General features: G+C 40.1%; 1 protein-coding gene across 3 annotated transcripts in view; it reads right to left on the bottom strand.

Annotated features, from left to right (window-relative positions):
• Positions 1–8,138, bottom strand: part of luzp1 (leucine zipper protein 1) — a 76,476-nt gene extending 68,338 nt beyond the window's left edge. For 2 of the 3 annotated variants that reach the window (XM_017708851.2, XM_017708850.2), the window contains exon 1: positions 7,728–8,137. The gene's annotated coding sequence lies outside the window, so the exon portion shown is untranslated. Of the gene's footprint in view, positions 1–7,727 lie in introns of all 3 variants that reach the window. The other variant, XM_017708852.2, reaches the window with a different exon arrangement.
• Between the last annotated feature and the right edge of the window lie 11,009 nt (positions 8,139–19,147).

The following is a 19,147-nucleotide window of genomic DNA, read 5'->3' as shown; positions in this document are numbered from 1 at the left end:
TTCAATTCAGCGAGAGAGCGAGAGAGAGAGAGCGAGAGAGAGCGAGCGAGAGAGAGAGAGAGCGAGAGAGAGAGCGAGAGAGAGAGGATGAAACTGCAGTTTTCACATTAATCCCTCAGACTGGTCATTTAGCCTGTGTGTGTGTGTGTGTGTGTATATATATATATATATATATATATATATATATATATATATATATAAAATCTCCTGATGCTCACACTGATGGAACTGGACACCCATTAGCTTTAGCAGTTTAGTAGCCTTGAACAACAGCAGAGTAACGCAATCAAGTCACTCAGCACCGTTAAAACGCCCGTATCCCACAATTCTCCTGGATGTTGTGTTGCGTATGACATTTGTTTGGCTTCATGTACTAAAAAGGGTCAAAATTCATTTATACACATCATTCTATCCTCCAGTGAGCACAGACTCTACAGACAACTTCAATATGGCAGTGTTTCTGCAATAAACAGAAACTGTGTAATTAAAAGAACATGATATTTGACTAGAGAGGGGCGCTCAAACAGCTTTATGTAAATGAGCTCTGACTGGCTGCCACAGTGTGTGAAATATATCACTGTATTCAAAGTTTTTGACATTGTTTTTCAAACCTAAGCAAAAAAATAGTTATTGTAACAGACTGCATACAGTGAAGTGTTGTGATGTCACACCTCTGCGCTCTGATCTCCAGCCGAGTCAGTGAGGCTGCGGCAAGGCCTCATTGTGCACCTGCCCCAACGTTGCCTTTAATTATAATTACATTACTGCAAACCTGTCCGATGAGTTTCTGCTGTAATCAGGGTTCAGCCAACGTAAAGTTTGTTTAGACTCTCCGTGTCTGAGCTCTCTCACACGCCCGACCTGCTTACGCATACAAAGGTCAGCAGTGCGGCTCACTAATCAACAGTAAGGACTCAGGCGGTGAACTTTGACCCCCAGACGCAGATAAGATGACTGTGTGCTGGGTGACAGTGTTGACTCGAGCAAACGATAAGAGTTACCAAGACAAAAACAAACAATGACACCATACAAACTATAAAGAACCATAAGGAACTACCCCGGATCCCACAGTAAACCCAGCAACATCGCGGATCTGGCTAAGTCGTACAGCTTCAGCAGCTGAGGCCAACAACCTTCCTTTCAATTAAAGAGATGTACACTCTAAAAACATGGTTTTGCAAGGGCTCCTTAGTAGAAGAAATGGCTATTTTTTAGAACCATTAGTCCCATATAGAACCATTTTATTGCTTAAAACTTCTTTGCATAGTGAAATTATCCTACATAGCAGCAAAAAGAGTTCTGGTGTTGAGCTTGTGTTGAGTGCCATATAGATCCATTTTCAAAACAGTTCCATATTGAACTATATACAACACACCTGATCTCACCATGCAAAGAACTTTTAAGCATGAAATGGTTCTATACGGAACTCACAGTTCTAAACAGATTCACTGTCTTTACTAAAGAAACATCTTTTTAAGTGAGTACTCAGTCAGCCAAGATAGGTTTGGTGTCTGAAGTTTGCTTGTTTAATCTTAGTGTGTTTACATGCTCTTAATAATCTGATCGTTACCAGATTTTCTGCTGTTTATTACAGATTAAGAGCATGAACACTCACTGAACCAGTTACTGATGCAAACTGATTTTCTGCAGTTATCAGATTATTAAGTGTAAACACACTGAACCAGTTACTGACACAATCCGATTTTTTACAGTTATCAGATTATTAAGTGTAAACACGCTGAACCAGTTACTGACACAATCCAATTTTCTGCAGTTATCAGATTATTAAGTGTAAACGCACTGAACCAGTTAGTGATGCAATCCGACTTTCTGCAGTTATCAGATTATTAAGTGTAAACACACTGAAACAGTTATTAATACAATGCATTCAAATGGCTCTTTGACTGCTCATGGTGCTGTATAGAGCCACTATTTCTACTATAGAACCCTTGGAGAATAATTTAAGAGTCTACTTAAGATAAATGTCAGGTCTGTCTGTGTGGTGTTGAAGGAAGCTGGTAAAAACCTGGATCTATTTGGGATTTACTGGTGTACAATCATGTCAATATTGATATGAGGGGCTCAGCAAAGATTGTAGAGGTTCTTGTGCGATCTGGGAACCTTTGTTCCTACTGGCTTCAGCAAAAAGTCAAATCTGTGCAATAGGTGTAGTGCATTTCTATTACTTCTGTTGTACCTTCCTGACGCTGGGCTTAAAATATCCAGCTGAAAATATCCAGCTTTGCCAAACTCCCCATGGGTGTTTCGAGGGTTCAGGATGATCCTGGTTTGGTGGATAAAGCAGGTGAAATGCTGAGCAAAAGCAAACAGCCCTCCAGCCGCTGCAGTAGCTTCAACCTCAGCTACGCTAGGCTAATCAGCCAGCTGGGAACCATAGAGACAGAGAGAGAGAGAGAGAGAGAGAGAGAGAGAGAGAAAGACAGAGAGAGAGAGAGAGAGAGAGAGAGAGAGAGAGAAGAAGGAGGAGGAGGAGACCTGCCTTGACCTGTTCCAGACTTGAAGACTGAACCACTGATGGTTTTGCAGTTACGCTCCAAAGTTAGCAGCTACAGCACATGTGAGTGCATGTTGGAGCTCCATGCTGAGCCGGCCAGGCTGAACCAGAACAAAGGCATTTATACACACATACATGCAGAACATGCACGCAACAGGACGCCTATGTGCGAAACGTGTATTCCTAAAAAGGGAAATCCACCCATTTTTCAAAAATGTACTGCATAATTCAGTGTTTATCAGAGTGACTTGGTGTGAAATGGCTCAGATTTCTTTACAGGGGTCACCATGACTACAACGCAAATTTAGACATTATTCCAAAACCACCAGTGAACCTACATGTATCTTCTTTTATATGAAATGTTGATGATGGGGGAAAAAAGTGGAAATATACGTTTTTAGGGACTAATTTGCCTCACAGCATCCTGCAGATTGTGTATCACTTCACCATAAATGGAGTTTACGGCCAAAATCTATCAAAACTATCATACAACAGTGTCTCAGACATCAGGCATTGAATTCATAACCATTTCATGTAATGCATTTCTGTGGGGGAGTTTTTGGAGGTGAATGTCTTGTTCCTGTCACCACCACTGTGAACACTTCTCCAGAATGGAGTGTTTCACACCAAACCACTCTGAACGACTGTTTAAATCTTAACCTTTTAATTATGTACGCAGTTTGAAAAATCAATGAAGAAATGGAGCAACTGGAAATTTGGATTCTAAGCTATGCTAATATACTTCAGTACACCACACCAAAACACTCTGAATGACTATGCTTGCATCTCAGACACTGAATAATGCAACATTTTGAAAACAGAGTGGAATTCCCCTTTAAAGAGAGAAATCAGCCAAAGGCCTAGCTCACACTCTTTTATAACAATTTTCATTAAGGAAATATGCTGAAGGCCTGAAGCATCTCTCTCTCTCTTCACTGAGACGCAGTACAGGGCGTCCTCTTACACGCACTCTGAGTGTGTGTACACAGCCTACAGCACAGCACACTCCGCCTCAGACAGCCAGCTCACCTACAGCACTGCTGCATCATCAGCCCACACAGTTCATCAGTCGCTGATGACTTCGATTACAACAACAGCTTATGATGTCCACGTTCATATGATCCACACAGTCACTCTGACAGACTGTAATACACTACAGGAAGTGTAGGGGGCGATATGGCTTCTACTGTTTCAATTAAAAAAGTGCTCTATAATGTTCATATGATCCACACAGTCATTCTGACAGACTGTAATACACTACAGGAAGTGTAGGGGGTGATATGGCTTCTACTGTTTCAATTAAAAAAGTGCTCTATAATGTTCATATGATCCACACAGTCATTCTGACAGACTGTAATACACTACAGGAAGTGTAGGGGGTGATATGGCTTCTACTGTTTCAATTAAAAAAGCGCTCTATAATGCTCATATGATCCACACAGTCATTCTGACAGACTGTAATACACTACAGGAAGTGTAGGGGCGATATGGCTTCTACTGTTTCAATTAAAAAGTGCTCTATAATGTTCATATGATCCACACAGTCATTCTGACAGACTGTAATACACTACAGGAAGCGTAGGGGGCGATATGGCTTCTACTGTTTCAATTAAAAAGTGCTCTATAATGTTCATATGATCCACACAGTCATTCTGACAGACTGTAATACACTACAGGAAGTGTAGGGGCGATATGGCTTCTACTGTTTCAATTAAAAAGTGCTCTATAATGTTCATATGATCCACACAGTCATTCTGACAGACTGTAATACACTACAGGAAGTGTAGGGGCGATATGGCTTCTACTGTTTCAATTAAAAAAGCGCTCTATAATGCTCATATGATCCACACAGTCATTCTGACAGACTGTAATACACTACAGGAAGCGTAGGGGGCGATATGGCTTCTACTGTTTCAATTAAAAAGTGCTCTATAATGTTCATATGATCCATACAGTCATTCTGACAGACTGTAATACACTACAGGAAGTGTAGGGGCGATATGGCTTCTACTGTTTCAATTAAAAAAGCGCTCTATAATGCTCATATGATCCACACAGTCATTCTGACAGACTGTAATACACTACAGGAAGCGTAGGGGGCGATACGGCTTCTACTGTTTCAATTAAAAAAGCACTCTATAATGCTCATATGATCCACACAGTCATTCTGACAGACTGTGATACACTACAGGACGTGTAGAGGGCGATACGACTACGTTTCAGGGCACCATAACAAAAGAAATCCCTTGTTGCACGTATGGAACTTCGAATGATAGCTGCATGAGCCAATAAGGCGAGTAAGTAATTGATTAATGCTTCAAGGATGCCAGAATTATTTGATCTCCTGATAATAATTGTGTTTTTGCAGTGGTAAAATATGACTGTCAATAACACTTCTGTCGTCACTGTCGCTATAAAATTTTTAAAACGCAATTTTATGAAAGTTCTAAAAGAAGATCATTTCAAACAATTGCACAGTCCTAAGAAAAATATCATTACCTTCTCCACTATGACACACCAGCCTCTACTGTCACAAAAACAATAAAATTTAAAGGTTCTTCAGTTTACATACAGAATCACAACTCAAAGAACCATCTGAATATCTAAATGGTTCTCTGCGCTGTTGAATGGTTCTTCTCTAGGATAGAGAAAATGCTGCTTATAGCTCTTCAAAAAAAACTTTTAAAATGGTTCTACATATCACCAAGTTTTCATACTATCTCGAACCGTATTTCCTTACTGAGTGTATATGTCCGCACTTCACTAGTACAAAACGAGTTCAGGCACCAAAACCGGGAGAGAAGAAAGTTGGATCCCTACAATTTCGGAAACAGCTGACCTACAAGCATTTCTATCCAATACGCTGACCCTTATCTTCTCAGACTTCTCAGAAGAAGGGCACTGACCTCTGACCAGTTTGGTCACTCAAAATTTAAAGAACACAATTCAGCTACAGCAGCATCTTGCCAAATTTTTCCAAAGTTATCTAGAGGTTCTGAGTAAATACAGTGTAAATAGCACAGATCTGCTCTCACTACCCTGCTATCAATGTTTTTAACTGTACTTTAGTATTAAAAGTAAAAGTATTGTGATTTTTACCATTACAATGTATTTTTAGATTTTTTTTTATAAACTACTTTGAGAAACTGTTTCTATTTTGGAGACTCTAACTCCATTATATTCTCATATCGACACAGTTAGCAGTCGGCAATACGGCAAAAATGTGGTATCATTTTCCTTGAAGGTATTTTTGCAAAATGCATCACAACATTTTTGAGGTTTGAAAGTCAAAAACACAACCACATGTGAACTACAGTGATTTTTGTTTAACGTTTCACACACAGTGCTACGTTAAGCTCCTCAGCGTTCTTTAAGTACTGACCATATCCACAATACACATTCTGATAACATATTGTCATAATACCCAGCCCTGAAGAATATATCTACTTTTAGGCCACATCACCCCCCCCCCCCCCCCTATTTTCACTCAAATACAGAAGTTAGTTTATTGCTCACTACTTAATTTAAGAATTACAGAACCATCATGTTAAGTGGAGGCTCTAAACCATCCGCTAAGGTTCCAAAAATGGTTCTACTGTGGCATCAACACCAAGAAAAACATCATCCATCTGCTGATATACTGATCCAAAGTAACAGCACCCCCCAAACCCATGCACTAGACTGACCTACATGATTTGAGAGCTGCACTTTTCCTCGGAGATACGTGACGAAATGTGGGCCAGCATGTTCACATCCTGAACTGTTTCAAACCCAAAAGAGCCTTAAAGGAGAATATATTTACAAAATTAACCCATAATTCAGTGTGAGAGATGTAAACAGAGCTCACAGTAAATCACGCTTTGTCCTAAACCTCATCTACACGTTGGCCTTGATGAACACCTTGAAAGAGGTTTTGGGGAAGCATTTTGGGTGATTACGGAGTTCTAGATGCTAGCAGTGTTAGCCTCGCCGCTCCAGTTCTAGACTAAAGAAGCCAAAGTTGTCTTGGCTGATGGTCTACATTTGAAGTAAACGGAGGAACTTTGATTCTTTCAAGCTTCAACCCTAAACTTTCTTAAAGCCTTCAGAGGAGGACATCTGGTTCCTATCACCACCACTGCGAACAATACTGTCTCACGTACACTTTCACCAAGGAAATGTATGTTTGAAAATCACATTTTAGGCCCAAAATCTTCTTCAAACCATCATAAAACAGTGTCTCGGACATCGAGCAATGTATTCATAAACGTTTTATGTAATAACCTTCTGTGAGGGAGCTTTTAGAGGTGGATGTCTGGTTCCTGTCACCACCACTGTGAACAATTCTGACTCTAGAATCTTCTTTCTCTAGAACTGAGTGTTTCAGACCAAACCACTCTGTTTACATCTTAACCAGTTAATCACACAGACAACTAGAAAAATGGGTGAAATTCCCTCTTTAATCACATCATGACAAAGCCTGTCATCACACATTAAGTCCAGCAGCGGACACCTCAACCCTCTCCAGCCCTGACTGTCAACACGGATAGGGGTCAAGTTGAGCTATAGTTGAACCTGAAGGCCCGGCCTGTATTCTGGATCAGTTTTCTTCTGCCTCAGGCCTCAAAAAAACAAGTTTAGCTGAAGAATCCGAGGTGTTAAAGGTGTTGACCAAGCTTCCGAGCTCCTGAAAGTCCTGAAAGTCCTTCCACTCCTCCCAGACTCAGGATCAGCCTCATTGTTCTCGAAGGAGGAGGGTGACTTTTCCTGTTCCAGAAAAACCTCAAATATTCCCAAGACAAACACGAAAACCCCCTGTCGGTGTGCGTGCTTCACCCGGCCGCCAGAAAAGTGGGTCAAAGCACTGTTTTAATGCTTGCACGAGCTCTGAAAAAGCATGGAAAACGCTCGTGCTGGACAGACTGGGTAAACTTCAGCCTGCTGACGTTGGACATGTACTACTGGACGTGGAAAGAAACACTTTGCTGACTTTAAACAGGCTGGAATTCATCAATTCAGCGATATTACTGAGCTGTAGCACCAACAGCCGCAAAACAGGCTAAAACAGACCGAGCTGGAAGTGCCCCAGCACCCCCTCCCCGGCGGAGACAGCGGGCGCTGTGGCCGGCTGTGACGGAGGAAAGGACGCTCTGACTCGGCCAGCCGGCTTCTGCTCTCCGCGTTGAAAAACAAGCCCAACTTCGATCTCACACTATCTACTTTTTCCACTCACCTTCGGCTGCGGAGGAGCGGCGGAGAGTCCCGAGCGAGTTCGAGGAGCGGCCCGGTGTGGAGAGGTTCTCGGCAGTGCGGTAATGTTCTCTAATGTTCTCTGGGTCGCTTTTCTTTTTCCTCTTTCTTTTTTCGCAGCAGCGCAGCAGCAGCAGAGCAGCAGCGCGCCGCATTCCGCACGCCGGAGCTTTTTTCCCCCCTTCCCCACACCCGTATTCCTACAGGCCCCGCCCCCTGCGCTGCGATTGGCCAGCTCTGCTTCAAACGTCACAAAGCAGCTCGTCCGGGAGATGAAAGCGTTCGACTTCTTAATGCAGCAATAAAAAAGACTTGGATTCGGTTCAACACCGAGTTCTGTGGAGGTATTAAAGTGCTGACATTGCAGATTTTCATTTATTTTTTTCATGTCGATGTTGCTGCCTAAAGAAACCATGTATCTTATAGTCGATTTTTATTTTTCTGCATCATTTTAACACACCAGCTGTCTTTTACGTTGCGTGACGTCACACATAATGGACCAATAGACAAGCTTCAAAATGAATAAAATCTCTTTACATTAACTTACATCAAAGGTAAGTGTTTTTGCCTTCTCTAGTAAAGTTACTATTGTTACTATTTTGGAGATACCTGTGTTTCTATAAAAGTGATGATGTATGTGTGTGCGGTTATTTTTAATAATAGTATAGGCATGTTAATAAAAAGAATATATATATATATATTTTTTTTTCAGCTTTATATACATCCCTTTAATTCTCTCTGGTCAAAATTTACAGATGAATTGTGTCCACTGTACCTTTTGTAAAGAAGAATTTGAATCAACTTGTTTTATTTTATGACTGGATCTTTGCATCTCTTTTCTGGTCTTGGCTAACACAGCTGGAAAAAAACATACAAACCATTAAGAGTTTCTGTTGGTTCCTGATGGTTTTGTAATGTGTTTTGTCTTTTTTAATGGGTTGATATCACAATGTAAAGTGGTTTAACAGGTGACTAGTGACTGATTCTATATGCATCTGATAGGTTCCTAATTTAATCTAAAGGTGTTCTACAGGAAACTGGTGGTCTCTATTGGAAACCAGGAAGCCAATTCCCATTAGAAAGCAAAACTATCAGGTTTTAATCCTCTAATGGTCCTTTTCAGCAGTGATGTTTTCTCTTTTCTTCACACCTTCACCATGAAAAATGTATTTTGTAATTACATGCTCTCGAATAACAGTTATTTTATTTTATCTGCAAAACATTTAATCCATAAATACAACTTTTGTAGTTCAATTCTGTCGGTACTCAAAAGGAAATGGAACCTTGTATTACTTCTCTTAAAATGGTAAATGATAAGATGAGCAATACGTTCCTCAGAAATCAGGAGCTTTGAAATATTTTTAGCTCCCCAATGTCTGATTATCAACATGATTTTTGTTCTATTTTGTTTATTTGCTTGAATTTCTTTCTGTTATTTAGATTATTTCTGTTGTTAATTCACCCATTTAGTGTAGCAGTGATGTGTGTGATGTGTTATATGATGTGATGTGTGTGATATGTGTGATGTGGTGTGATGTGATGTGTGTGGTGTAATATGTGTGATGTGATATGTGATGTTATGTGTGTGACGTGTGATGTCATGTGTGTTATGCGATATGTGTGATGTGATGTGTGTGATGTGATATGTATGATATGTATAATGTGATGTGTATGATGTGTGATGTGATGTGTGTGATGTGATATGTGTGATGTGATGTGTGATGTGTGTGGTGTCTGATGCGATGTATGATGTGATATGTGTGGTGTCTGTGATGCGATGTGTGATGTAGTGTCTGTGATAAGATGTGTGATGTGATGTGTGATGTGATATGTGTGATGTGATGTGTGATGTGATATGTGTGATGTGATGTGTGATGCGATGTGTATAATGTGATGTGTGTGATGTGTATGTTGTGTTGTGTGCGATGTGATTTGATATGTGTGATATGATGTGTGTGATGTGATATGTGTGATGTGTGTATGATGTGTGATGTCATGTGATGTGATATGTGTGATGTGTGTGATATGTGTGATGTGATGTGTGATGTGATATGGTGTGTGTGATGTGTATGATATGTGTGATGTCATGTGATGTGATATGTGTGATGTGTGTAATGTGTGTGTGATGTGTGTGATATGTGTGATGTGATGTGTGATGTGATATGATGTGTGTGATGTGTATGATATGTGTGATGTCATGTGATGTGATATGTGTGATGTGTGATGTGTGTGTGATGTGTGTGATGTGTATGATATGTGTGATGTCATGTGATGTGATATGTGTGATGTGTGTGATATGATGTGTGCGATGTGTGTAATGTTATATGTGTGATGTGATGATGTGATGTGTGTGATGTCATGTCTTGTCATGTATGTTATAATTGTTTTGAATGAACGCATCATTAAAATTTCTTTAGTAAAGACTCTGATAAGCTTTTGCATGATGCATGTTGAAACAGTTCTTGTTCCAGCCCTGAGGTCCACTTACAATGTTTATCCATTTTTGCTTAAGAAGATGGTTCTCCAAGGGTTCTTTTGTAAAGACAATGGTTCTTCAGATTTATGCAGAATGTGTTGTATGTCGTTCTGTATAGAACCCTTTGGTTTCTGAGTTAGAGTTCTTTACACTGGGTTGTCATCCCACCAGGGAAACAATTGATGGAGAATGTGTTGTATTTGGTTCTATATAGAGCCAAAAGCAGTTGTGTTACTGTTGCAATGTCAAGCTTGTAACAACAGCAAAACCCTTTTTTGTGCTATACAGAGCAAAAATACAGCACATTTTCCATTGATTTGAAGAACCAGTTCACCATGCAAACAGCTCTTTGAGTGTTCATGATTCTATACCACTTTCTTTACTAAAGAACCCTTGAAGAACCATGTTTTTAAGAGTGTGCATAGGTGTAAGGCACAAATGAACCCCTATTTTGTTACTTTATCAAAGATGCTTAAGCAATAGAACACAAGAGGGAGTGTGTTCTCATGGAATAATGAGACGGCGGCACGGTGGCGTGGTGGGTAGCGCTGTCGCCTCACAGCAAGGAGGGCCTGGGTTTGTTTCCCCGGCCGGGCGACCTGGGTCCTCTCTGTGTGGAGTTTGCATGTTCTCCCCGTGTCTGTGTGGGTTTCCTCCGGGTTCTCCGGTTTCCTCCCACAGTCCAAAAAAAAAGACATGCAGTCAGGCCATTTGTGTAAAAATGATCAAATTGTAAGTCACTCTGGATAAGAGCGTCAGCCAAATGCCGGTAATGTAAATAACATCACGGCTGTGATTTGGTCAACGTAGATCATCTCAGCTGTGATGTTATTCACGATAACACACAACCTTGAGTGTTCTATTGCTTTTATTCAACATTTAGATAAATAAAGTGAGAAATTAATAAACTGGGCCGTGAACATGGCGTTTAATATGCTCTAATGTTCACAGTTCCTTCCAACAAATTATAATTCCTTAACAAGCAGCTTGTCGTCAGAGTAACAAGCTCTGCTCACTCACTGCACAGCCAGCAGTTCGTTCTCCAGCTCCACACAGACCAACTGGGAATTGGGAATTTAGTGTAGTCTCATCTTCACAGTTTGATTGGCTGTCAGTCAGATGTGATCTTAAAAGCATCCATTTTCTGTTTGTGGCAAAGTCAGAAGGAAAAACGTTCAAATGGCTTGAGCGTCTCCTACAGCTGTCAAACTCGTTGCTTAGCAACAACGTCTCAGCAGAGTAATATAGTGTTTGTGAAAGAACCTGTGATGCTATTGCGAAATAACAGCAGGTTAGAACGCCTCCCAACCTGTCAGCTTGCGTGGCGAACTGTTAAATAAAGGGTGTTATATCACTGATGTCGGAACAAAATCTTGTTTTTCATTTTTGTGATTTTTCAGTTTTTGCCATAATCTGAAAATGCCTGTTGCTTTGTACATTGTGTGTAAATTTCATGATAAACGGACCAAAAGAAATGGCCCAAAATGACATGGAAAGATGTCTGGTTACATTGACTTACATTAAAAGTAAAGTAAGTTTTTTCTTTCTCCTGTAAAGTTACCATTTTGGAGATACATGGTTTTGATCTGACAGCAGCGACACGAAAGTATAATATTGTACAGTTTTGTCATCTCCTTTATTTTGTTAATGTTTCTTTTTGTTTGTATAGAGCTCTATATAGAAGCAAAAAGGGTTCTTCTATTGTTAAGATGTCAGGATTGTAACAATAGAAGAACCCTTTTTCAAAAGGGCTCTATATAAAAGCACACAGTACAATACATTATCCATCAACCAGAAGAACTGTTTAACCATGCAGAGAACCCTTTAATCATGCACATGGTTCTTTAAGTGTTCATGGCTCTATATAGAAACATTGCCTTTATTAAAGAACCCTTGAAAAAACGTTTTTAGGTGTGTAGTACATACATAAATAACCACATACAACATATATACCTCACCTTCTCCAACAGTCTGAAGAGCCATTGCACCATGCAGAGAACCATTTGAGCTTGCAATTTGATCATTTTTTCTTTTCCTTTTTTTCTCTTCTTGTTTTTATAGCCCATGTTAATGTTTTAAGGAATCTTTTCCCATCATTCATATTTGTTGTGTCATTGAGATTCAACATGTTTTATGAACTGAAAGTCACTGCAATAAAAAGAGAAGTATTCAAGTCGCTTTCCAAAGCCCCGCCCCTCATGTACTACGATTGGCTAGTAGGAGGTGCGCATAAGTAAAAGCTACAAGCCAATCGCAACGCTGGAGGGGCGGGATTGTCGCAAAACGGGTGGGAAAAAAACACATACTGCGCATTCCTCCGAAGAGCAAACAATGAAGAAGGTGGAGTTTTAACATTTTGGTTTAACTTTTTTTCCACAGACTTATTTAGTTACACGTTGTTTTATTTGTCTAGTTTATTTTATATGTTTTATTTTGGTTTATTTTGAAAGTGCACTCCTGTGATTTGTCAGGGTTGGAATCTGCAAGTCTGCTATTGGTCAGATTCAGAACTTGTCTTACTGTGATTGGTCAAGGTCAGAACATGATTGGCACAGTGTCTGAGGCTGCTTTGTTGGGATTAGCTAGGGCCTGAGCCTGCTTTGTTGTGACTGGTCAGGGTCAGAACATACCTTGCTGTGACTGGTCAGGGTCTGAGCCTGCCATACTGTGATTGGTCAGGGCCATAGCCTGCTTTGCTGTGATTTGTCAGGGACTGACTCTACCCCAGTGTTGTTGATTAGAATTTAAATTTTCCATAATTTCCTAAATTTCCCTGCTGCAATTGGTCAGGTTCCAAATATACCATGCTGTGATTGGTCAGCGTCTGAGACTGCCTTGCTGTGATTGGTCAGGGTCTGAGCCTACCTTACTGTGATTGGTCAGGGTCAGAACATACCTTAGTGTGACTGGTCAGGGTCTGAGCCTGCCTTGCTGTCGTCGGTCAGGGTCTGAGCCTGCCTTGCTGTGATTGGCCAGGATCCGACTCTACCCCCAGAATAATTGATTAGAATTGAAATCTTCCCTGCTGCAGTCGGTCAGTTTCAGAAGACACCATGCTGGGACTGAGGCTGCCTTTCTGTGCCTGGTCACGGTCTGAATCTCCCTGCTTTGATTGACTTGACAGAGCTGCTAAACTCAGCTAATATACTATTAATACAATCTACAAACAAACGTGAAACATTTCTCTTCAATAGTTGCAGAAAAAAGGTACAGAACTCAGTATAGAAAAGTATGCACATCATAGTCACAGTTTTCTTCATTGTAACATTAACTTGAAAACAAGTGTTTGATGTATGTACTTGCTCTTTCTAGATGAGCTAGCTAACCAGCTAACCCGCTAGTAGAGACTGAGGCTTAGTTAAGTGAGATTTTTGACGTAATATTTTCTATTGTATCTGATAATATGGTCTTTATTTTCTTCTTCACAGAGGAATAACAATAAAACACACATGACTTCATATAAAACAGAAATACAGAGATAATGATAGTGTAACAATAGCGATCTACTGAATGCAAATTAGCCTTGAAACTATTCAAATAAGCTAACTCATTACATTCCTTGCATATATTTGCATATATATATATAAACAGGAAGTAAGGGATAAAATTTGCACTTTTAGCATTTGAAATTGCTGCGGTTTGAGACGTGTTCAGGTGGTTTACAGTTCCTCTCTGTAAGAAAGGATTCTGAGCTTTAGCTCCTCGTTGAGAGTTGGTCGTTCTCTGGCAGATGGAGGTGATTGTGACTCCTGCTCTGCGTGTACTTATAAATATACACAAGACGTTTATATCCTTCGTAAACGCGCACTCCTCAATTTTCTGTCCTAAGCGTTTAATCACGAGTAAAACAGCATGTAGTTGTGGTGGAGGAGCGGAGGCCAAGTTCAGGCTCTTCCACCAGCAGGCTCTGTGTTTTTAGCCGCGCACCGCAGCCGGGCAGCTTCTCCGTCTCCACTGCACCTCTGAAGCTGACCTTTAAAGCAATAGCTGAGTGAAAAATCGAGGGAAACAATCTCCCCTTTCCCCTCAAAATGTAGCCGGTCAGCCAAAACACGTTTGGTGTCTGAAATTAGCATTGTGTGACAATTAGCATGGTGCTAACTTCATGCCTACAACATCACTACGTGGAGTCAAGTTATCTATAATACAGTGGTTCTCAAACCACAACACTTTTGGACAGACCAAAAATGTGGACTGTCTGGGGATCCCAGAGGAACATGTAGAGAACCACTGCTCTAATAGACTCAGTTATGTGGTTTCTGACACTCCATGACACCCCATTATCTATTAAAGACCCAGAGAACCCACAGCTGTTTTCTTTATAATGAGGTTGTACTGGTTCCTCCTTTGAATGATGTTCCACTGACCAGTAAACGATAATATATTTTGCCATATTTCTCTCCTCTTGACGTAAACTGGGTGGTCCTAATTTTGGGTAACGCCTCTGTAAACATTCCCCTGACCAATGACAAGGCTGCGTCTCTGGGCCCCGCCCACACAGAACAGTTTTAGAGTCAGAGAAGCTTAGCGAGCTAAAGCTAACCCAACATAATCAAAAGCTAGCGAGATACACCGCCTGTCTGTAGCTGCCCATTGCCTGTTCACTCGTTTATCAACACCAACTTCGCTTATTTATTCATTTCTTCATGTACTGCTTCATTCGTCTGTCCATCTGCATGTCTGTCTGTTGACCTTCCAGTTAGCATCACATAAAATCTGGATAACGATGTCAGTCCTGTATGAGGGGTGGAACAGACTAGGAGTGTTGGACAGAGGGCTGTCAATCAAGCTGCTCATTAGCCACGCCCACACCGTTCTGAGATAGGTCTTAACAGTGGGTTGTAAGCCATATTTGATCAGATTTACGTTTTATATTTTTCATGGAAATATTGCTGGATGTTTAATATAACAGTCAAGTTTAGTACCATAAACATTTTTGATATTTTACTCTGTTTTTACTGCTTAAAACCAAGCACATGTCACACATATACTATACTGTCCAGTGCCACTCTGGTTGAGGAAAAATGGTCTAGCAAGCCAGCTTACATTAGCAAGCCAGTTAGCTAGTTTTATGAAAGCTAGCAGGCAGTTTTATGTTAGCCAACTGTTTTTATTGTTATTAGCTAGCTAGAACAAAACTTTGCAAATGACCCTTTTCATTCGTTTTTAATTAATTTTTTAAAATAGCACATATCAGCATGAAAGCCATGCTAGTTAATGCCGGTCTGGTGCTGGTTTAGCTGGTCACCCTACATGGTCCTACTGATTGACCAGCACACCAGCATCCAAACATATGCTGGTTTTGCTGACAGACAGCCCTGCTGGTCTCTGCTGTTTTTCTAGCAGGGAGACAAGAAAGAGAACAAAATTCAGGTTGCTGCTGTTTTTAGCTATGCTACGGTACTTTAGTCCATGTTTATAGATCACAGTGAGTCATACAGTGTCAGAAAGCACATAATCAAGTCTGTTACCCTGTTCAAAAACAGTACTAGTGTGGATTCCATGCTGGTCTAAGTTGTTCTAAGCTGGTTCATGCTAGTTTCTCTAGCAGAGTGGAGATTACTGAACAATTCCACATGGTTTGATGTGTGCTGTTAGCACCATGCTAGCTGATAGAGTAGCTTCTGTTGCCTCAGTGTAAAACTAAGGAAAACTCAGACACCAAACATGCTAGAAAAAAACAGCATTATATCTCCATTTTTGTTGTTTTTCAGCTTTTATACCTGTTGGCCTTTACATTGTGTCTACATTTCATAATGAATGGACCAAACGAAACGACCCAAAATGACTTGGAAAGACATGTAGTTCCACTGACTTACATTAAGAGTAAAGTTTGGTCCGTCTCCTGTAAAGTTATCATTTGGGAGATACAATGTTTTCTTCTGACAACAGCGATATGTTGTCTATGCTTGAACATGCTTGGTGACCAACTAAACCAGCATCAGACCAGTATAAACCAGCATAAACCAATATTCATACTGGTCTGTGCTGTTTTTTTTTAGCACAGCTTTTGACTGATCAACTAAATTTGGTGTAAAGAGGAGGAAAACTGAGTAAATTAGATTTTTTATTTAACTTTTTACCAACCTATTGCTTGACGTTTCTAATTTATCCAATATGCACACAGCAGTGACGAACATCAATAGGATAAAAACAATTATACGTGTTGTCTTGCTGCTTTTTTGTTTGGCATTTTAATGTAGGGGTTGAAGGCGTAGGTGTGAGGAGGGCGAGAGCAGCTCAGAGTGGTTTTATCTTTTCCCACACAGGACACAGGCCTGTTAAAAACACTAAACCCTTCAGTGGATAAAAGCGCCACATTAAACAGGCAGAGCCTCAGCGCAGGCCTGAACACGACCAGCAGCAGCAGATGGAGATTACATAAAATACCCACTCACACTACAGAGGAGGAGAGGAGAGCACGGTATGTCTCAGATAAACCCGCACAATGCAGAATAAAATCTCAGCCACCATCACAATCTTTCATTCTCCAGGTACAATGAACATTAATGGGGGCTCTCTTGATTTGGGTGCCAACATAAATTCCAGTAAGATAAAAAAAAACTAAAATAAACGATACACGCCCTTCAAAAAGGTGTACATTGCATGGTGAAATGGCTCTTCACATTGATGGACAATGTGTTATGTGTGGTTCAACATGACACCAAAAAGGTTCTTCTTTTGTTACGATGTCAAGCTTGTATACAACAGAAGAACCCTTTTGAATGCTACATAGAGCCCTTTCCAAAAAGGTTCTATATAGAACCATCTATAGCATATTTTCCATCAGTCTGAATAACCATTTCACCAAGCAAATAACCCTTTAATCATGCAAAGTGTTTTTTGAGTGTTCTTGGTTCTATTTAGAACCATTTTCTTTACTAAAGAACCCTTTTTTAAGTGTGGGCTGCATAGGCCGGGGAATGAATGGTACTTCAGCACTGTTTGCATATAATATCCAAGAGTTTTATTTGTAAAAATTGAGATTTGATTTTCCATAATTAATGCAGAGGCCAAAAAGCAGCTGTCTATGCTGTTTAATCTACTCTCCTCTGTTAATAACAGGATGTCTCAGTGCTGAGGTTGCATTTAATCTGATATGTTAATAATGTGATCTAACAAAGCGTGAGGCGGAGGTGTGAGGCTCCTGTCTCTCTTCACACCTACACCTTACACTTTGTTAGCTTCTTCTGCTTATTTGTGTCTTGTTTTATTTCATTTATTTAGTTTGAATAGGAATATGCTTCACTCTTCAGTGGCCTTTTACCATTATGAAAGGGTAAAAGTATATTAAATGGCAGAAAGAGACACTTTATCGTGCATATCATATAACCCGATTTCCAAAAAAGTTGGGATGCTGTGCAGAATGTAAATAAAAAATAGAATGCAATGATCTGCAAATCATGTAAACTATATTTTTAAAGGAAAATACTACACTAAAGGAAAATATAGAAGCTGAGAAATTTTATTGTTTTGTGAAAAGTATATGTCCATTTTGAATTTGATGCAAGCAAGATGTTCCAGAAAAGTTGGGACTGGGGCATGTTTAACAACACTCTGTAAGAATCTGGGAACTAAGGAGACACTGCTGTAGTTTTGAAAGTGAAATGTTTTCCCGTTCTTGTTCGATATAGGATTTCAGCTGCTCAACAGTTCGGGGTCTCCTTTGTCATAATGTGCCAAATGTTTTCAATGGGTGACAGATCTGGACTACTGACAGGCCAGTTTAGTACCTGAATTCTTTTAACACAGAGCAATGCTGTTATAATATATGCAGAATGTGGTTTGACACTGTCTTGCTGAAATAATCAAGGCCTTCCCTGACAAAGATGTTGTCTGGATGGCAGCATATGTTGCCAAAACATATATACATCACTCAACATTAATGGTGCCTTCACAGATGCACATGTCACCCATGCCATGGACACTAATGCACCCCTACACCATCATGAATACTGGCTATTGAACTGTGCACTGATAACAAGCTGAGTGGTCTTTTGCTCAGAGGACACCTTCACCTCAGTCCATTTTAAATGAGCCCAGAGAAGGTGCCAACATTTCTGGGTCCTGTTTATATATGTTTTCTTCTTTGCACTTAAGAGTTTTAAGAAGTATTTATTTGTGGATGCAGTCACAAACTGTTTTCACAGACAGTGTTTTTTAAAATGTTTCTGAGCCCATGCAGTGATTTCCTCTACAGTTTTCAATTCAGTGCCGCCTAAAGGCCCATAGATCACGGTCAGCATATACTAATTTTGGCTTTGTCCCTTGCATACAGAGATTTCTCTAGGTTCTCTAAATCTTTTAATGACAATATGCACTGTAGATGATGAAAAGCAGAAGTTCTTTGCTATTTTATGTTGAGAAACGTAATCAGTTGTTGCACTTGTTGCATTTGATCATGCAGTCTTTCACAGACTGGCGAACCTGTCCTCATCTTTACTTCTGAAAGACTCAGCCTCTCTGGGATGTTCTTTTATACCCAGTCATGTTTCCGCTTGTTGCGAATTAACTACCATGTGTTTTTTTAGCATTACACAACTTTGCCAGCCTTTTGTTGCTCCCGTCCCAACTTTTTTGGAACGTGTTGTTAGCATCAAATTCAAAATGGGTATATATTTTTCAAAAGACAGTAACATTTCTCAGTTTCAACATGTGATTTGTTGTCTTTCAATGAACTATAGAGTTTAAATGATTTACCCAGCATTGTATTTGTTTTTATTTACATTTTGTCTCCCAACGTTTTTAGGAAATGGGGTTGTATTTCATTCATTTTATAGAATTTCATCTTAATCTGGTTCATTTAGAGGAAAATAATCACAGCTGTACATATTTGTGCCAATATTGCTTACTTGTGAACAAAGCTAAGAACCCTATATTTCCATGTTTTGATGCGCTCAAACTACCAACAACACATCGCCAACTCC

Source organism: Pygocentrus nattereri, chromosome 10 (assembly GCF_015220715.1).
Source record: "Pygocentrus nattereri isolate fPygNat1 chromosome 10, fPygNat1.pri, whole genome shotgun sequence".
Taxonomy (NCBI): domain Eukaryota; kingdom Metazoa; phylum Chordata; class Actinopteri; order Characiformes; family Serrasalmidae; genus Pygocentrus; species Pygocentrus nattereri.
Note: the sequence above shows the minus strand (reverse complement) of the source record. Positions and strands in the feature narration are given on the sequence as shown.